The following is a 6,000-nucleotide window of genomic DNA, read 5'->3' on the forward strand; positions in this document are numbered from 1 at the left end:
GCTGCAGCTGATGCAGCAATATATTCTGCCTCAGTGGTGGAATCCGCAGTACTGTCTTGCTTGGAACTCTTCCAAGAGACAGCAGCACCATTGAGCATGAATATGAATCCAGAGGTTGACTTCGAGTCATCAATATCGCTTTGGAAGCTAGAGTCGGTATAGCCTTCCAATTTAAGTTCTCCACTCCCATAAACCAAGAACAACTTATTGGTCCTTTTCAAATACTTGAGGATGTCTTTCACAGCTTTCCAGTGTGGAATACCAGGGTTGGATTGATATCTACTCACTACACTTAGTACAAAAGCCACATCAGGACGTGTAGATATCATCCCATACATGATGCTACCAATCGCAGATACATACGGAATGCGTGTCATCGCCTCTATCTCTGCATCAGTCTTGGGAGACATAGACTTGGATAGGGACACGCCATGACACATTGGTAGATGTCCTCTCTTGGACTCATCCATCGAGAACCTCTTCACGATGGTATCAATGTATGTGGACTGGGTGAGACCAAGAAATCTTTTTGATCTATCTCTATAGATCTGTATTCCCAATACAAAAGATGCTTCACCCAAGTCCTGCATCGAGAACTTACTCGCTAACCATATCTTAGTTGATTGCAACATCCCTACATCATTCCCAATGAGTAGAATGTCATCAACATAAAGCACAAGGAATGTCAAAGCACTCCCACTGACCTTCTTATACACACAGGGTTCCTCAGGATTCTTAGCAAAACCAAACTCTTTGATTGTACTATCGAATCTGAGGTTCCAACTCCTAGACGCCTGCTTTAGACCATAAATAGATCTTTGAAGTTTGCATACCATATGCTCACTTCCGATAGATGTAAACCCTTCGGGTTGAGACATGTAAATCTCTTCCTTAATATCCCTATTAAGAAAGGCTGTCTTAACATCCATCTGCCATATCTCATAGTCATACTATGCAGCTATGACTAGCAAAATCCTTATGGACTTGAACATTGCAACTGGAGAAAAGGTTTCCTCAAAGTCAACTCCTTGTCTTTGAGTATATCCTTTTGCCACCAATCGCGCCTTGAAGGTCAATACCTTCCCATACGCCCCAAGTTTCCTCTTGTAAATCCATTTACACCCTATGGGAACAATTCCCTCAGGTGGATCCACGAGATTCCACACTTGGTTCGAATGCATGGAATTCATCTCAGATTATATTGCTTCAAGCCACTTGGATGAATCGGCCTCAGATAATGCTTCCTTGAAAGGTCCTTGGATCACATCCATGGATAGGCTCATCATGGCGCTCTTCAAGAAGCAGACCATACCTCATAGGTGGTCTCGAGACTCTCTCGGATCTTCTAGGAGCTTGTATCTCCTCTCTTGGCTATTCGGGTGTGGGTTCTATAATTGTGGGTGTCTCTCGAACCTCTTCGAGTTCTATCATCTCCCCTTTTCTATCCAATAGAAATTCCTTTTCCAAAAAGGTTGCATTCTTAGAAACGAACACTTTTGTTTCTTGGGGATGATAGAAGTAGTATCCAACCGAATTCTTTGGATATCCCACAAAGTAACATAAAATGGATCGACTATCCAATTTATCTCCCACTACATGCTTCACATAAGCAGGGCACCCCCATATTCTAAGATAAGAATATTTGGGTGGCTTACCCATCCATATCTCATATGGTGTCTTGTCAACTGCCTTTGAATGGACATTGTTCAACAACAGTGCCGTTGTGTCAAGCGCATATCCCCAAAAGGATGGCGGCAACTCCGTGAACCCCATCATAGACCAAACCATGTCCATCAAAGTCCGGTTATGACGTTCTGAAACACCATTCAACTGTGGTGTAGCGGGCGGAGTCCACTGCGAGAGAATCCCATTCTCCCTAAGTTACTCTTGGAGCTCGGCACTCAAGTACTCACCACCTCGATCCGATGGAAGTGTCTTGATGCTTCGTCCCAACTGTTTCTCTACTTCACTTCTGAATTCTTTGAACCTTTCAAAGGCTTCACACTTGTATTTCATCAAATACACATACCCATACGTCGAAAAGTCATCGGTAAAGGTGATGAAGTAGGCATGTCCATGCTTAGTGGTGATGCTAAGCGGACCGCACACATCGGTATGGATCAAATCCAATAACCCTTTGGCTCGCTCCACATGGCCCTTAAAGGGAATCTTGGTCATCTTTCCTTTTAGACAGGATTCACAAGTCGTGAGAGCATTAATATCAGACATATCAAACATGCCCACTCCCACTAGCTTGTTCATCCTTCTTAGGGAAATATGTCCTAATCGAGCATGCCACAATTGTGCCAAATTTAGGGTATCTTGTTTGCGCATGTTTGTTGTCGTTATAGCTTGGACATTGTTTAGTGGAATATCTTTCAATTTTAAGGTGTAGAGATCGTTTTCAAGTTCTCCAGTACCAATTAAACATTCATTCTTGTAAATATTGCAAACACCTTTGTTAAATAAACAAGAAAATCCATCTTTATCTAACATAGAAATGGAAATAATGTTCTTCACCAAGTCTGATACAAACAAAACATCTCTCAAAACAAACTTAAAATCATTGTTCAAATGCAAGTAAACATCTCCCACAGCCTTGGTAGCAACCCTTGCTCCATTTCCCATCCTCAAGAAGGTCTCACCTTCCCCGAGCCTCCTACTTCTTTCCATCGCCTGCAAATCATTACAGAGATGTGAGCCACAGCCGGTATCTAATACCCAAGAAGTAGAGTTAATTGAAATGTTTACTTCAATATAGAACATACCATTTCCAGAACTTTTCTCGGCAAGATATTCCCTGCAGTTACGCCTCCAATGTCCAGGCTTCTTGCAGTGATGAAAGATGTCAACAGTCTTGTCAGCCTTCACTGGTGTGGCTGCCACAACGGGACCCGATTCTGCCTCTTCAAGGGCACGTTCTTCTTGGGACGTTGGAAAGAACGCTTCTTTCCCTTCCCAGGTGGATCGGTCTTCGTACCAGATGAAGAGCCCACAAAAAGAACCGGCTTCTCTTTCTTGATAGTGGACTCAAAAGTCACAAGCATATTCACCAACTCCTCAAGGGTCGGCTCCATCTTGTTCATGTTGAAGTTCACCACAAAAGGATCAAATGAGCTAGGCAATGACAACAGCAACACGTCGGTGGTTAGCTCCGAAGGCAATATAAAATCCATGCCAACGAGCTTGTCCACGAGCCCAATCATCTTCAGGCCATGCTCATGGACCGAGGCCCCATCTCGCATGCGCATAGTGATCAGCTCCTTGACGGTAGCATGCCTAAGAGGCCGAGTTTGCACACCAAAGAGCTCCTTGAGGTGCATATGAATGTCAGCAGCATTATTTGCATCCTTAAAACGCCTCAGCAGCTCATCATTCATAGAAGCCTGCATATAACACCTGGCCTTCAAGTCATGGTCACACCAATCCTTGTAGGTCTACAATTCCTCAGGAGTGCAGCTAATTAGAGCCTCAACAGGGGGCGACTCAGTCAGTGTATATGCAATCTTTTCCGAATTCAAGACGATCTTTAGGTTTCTTAGCCAAGTGAGGTAATTAGGTCCAGTTAACACGTGTTTTTCGAGTATTGCGGATAGTGGATTGCGAATCGAAGACATTGTCAAATTTTGTACGGAAAAGTAAAACAGATAAATGTTAATGACTATTTTAAAATATTTAATAAGATATAAAGTATGGACTTTTACTTTATAAATGTTTACTCCCACTGTTTTGACATCTTTCATTAACCTCTAGTGAAAATGGGAAACTCCTTTCCTCAGTAGGTACGTAAGGTCCAATTAGCGAATTATGATCCCGAATTGTGGGGACCCAGAAGCTAATCATCTTCTTAATCATCTTCGAGATTTAATTATCAATTAAGATAACAGGGTCTAAAAATTTTTCTTTTAAAACACAAGTGCGGAACGTAATGGAATTTACTAATATACATCTCAATATAGAAGTACAATAATATACAATAATCATTCAAACTAGTCTAAGGTTCAACTACTAATTTCAAGTTATTAAACCAAGTCTACAATAAGTCCGGAATCTCCACTCTAAACTCGTCTTCTCTCATCATCTTCTTGACCCCGATCTTGTCCCACCTGTTGTCATGCACACATACAAACACGACAACAGCCAGATAACTCCGGTGAGAATAAATCCCAGTATAAATAATGTATACATGCAGTTAACTAAATTAACATAAAAGCATGAATTATATCTTATCACATGTAGCATAATCAAACAACATGTATCAATACCAATCTGTAAATAATATCTGAATCGTAATCTACGAAACATAAATCAATACAACTCTGTAATCAGGTTCTAGTCTCGATATCTAAGACTCGACTCATCTCTCATTCTAATCTAGGGATCCCGGTGAATAAGAACGTAACAAGTCTCCCATCTACTACTACCAGTCGCGGTGGCGGTACGTTCCTATTTCTGGACTTTGGTCTAGCTGTATCGAGAATAATCTACAATAAGAACAATGTCTGTATCTTAAGCATATCGATACACCAAACGTCCAGTGCCTTGGCGTATCTACCAAGACTAAGCCTAATCTGACAATGTGCAATAGGTCAGTGACTATACTGTCAAAATCTAACCCCTCTGTCAGTGACTCTCACTCAATAGCTCTCTGCTTTCTACTTCTAATTCAATAGAATGAACATAATCATTAAAATACAAAGGTATAAAAACAATACCATACAAGTATGTGGTTTAGGAAACTCGAGTTAAATCTAACTCAAGTCGATCTCCCAATTAACATCAATTTATACCTTTCTCTTCTCGGTCTGATGAAGACGAAGTCTCGTATTCCAATATGTCCATACCCAGTCTGGCAATGACAATCGCATAAATACAATATCAGTATATAAATCAATTCAAGACTTGTTCTGATCAATAGTCAAATCAGTATATAATCTGATCCGTAACGCCCCGAAAATTTAAAGGTCCACGCGAACCACAAGCATACGATTTATTAAATTCTTTTGTATTTTAATTAAATGTTTTAATTGCATGAATTAGCTATATTTTATACATGGTTGCATTAAAATGTATTTTTAAAGGTTATTCGAGTTGCGATCGAGGAACGGAGACCGATGGTTGAAAAATAGAAAATATTTTTATTAAATAGTTGATTTTAATTATTTAAAATAAGGGTGTTGCTTTTTCTTATTTTTGAAAATAAGGGGTTTTGATGTGATTTTATACGCCGGGATGTAATTTTTATCGGTGTTGGATTTTCAACAAAATACGAACGTTTTGACAACCCGGCTAATAAATTCACAAACTTATTTTCACAAAATTATTTTTTGTATTTAATTAAAGATTAATGGGCCTAATTAAATCCCTTTTTGGGCTTAAGCCTAATTAGTTATTAATTAAACTATATAATATGATTAAACCCTCCCCAAACCCTACACATATACACGCCTCCCACTTTTTAAAATTCTATCAAACTCTCCCCTCAAACTCAAGACACGGCACACACAATTTAAATTAGAAAGTTTGTAGGTTCAAGGGAAAATTCACCCAAGGTTTCTCGTCGCCGTTCTTCGATTCGTCAACGTATATTCGTGCGTAAATTACGCAAAGGCACGCCATACATCTCCTTTTCTCGTCCATCACATCGTAGTATCGTTTTAATTATCGTGTGTATGAAACCATGTTGTGCATATTGTTATTTTCGAAATACTAACCCCCCCATATGTCAATCTCATGCTTTTATGTTCCAACTCATGTTGTATGCTACTTTAGGCGCTGCCATGATGTTAAGATATGATTGAGTGGGGTTTTTACACGTTTTAGAGGGTCATAGACACACACAAATCGCTGCACAAAAAGGAACGAAAAAAAAAAACTGGAACCAAACTTCGGTCAAGAGACTTAGGTGCTCGGTTTTATGGGGATGGAAGACTTGGCTAGGCCTTGGATGGACCAGGGCTTGGCTAGGGTCCGTGAGGGGTCAAGGGAAGAGTCCTAGCC

Source organism: Primulina tabacum, chromosome 3 (genome assembly GCF_025594145.1).
Source record: "Primulina tabacum isolate GXHZ01 chromosome 3, ASM2559414v2, whole genome shotgun sequence".
In the NCBI taxonomy this organism is placed as follows: domain Eukaryota; kingdom Viridiplantae; phylum Streptophyta; class Magnoliopsida; order Lamiales; family Gesneriaceae; genus Primulina; species Primulina tabacum.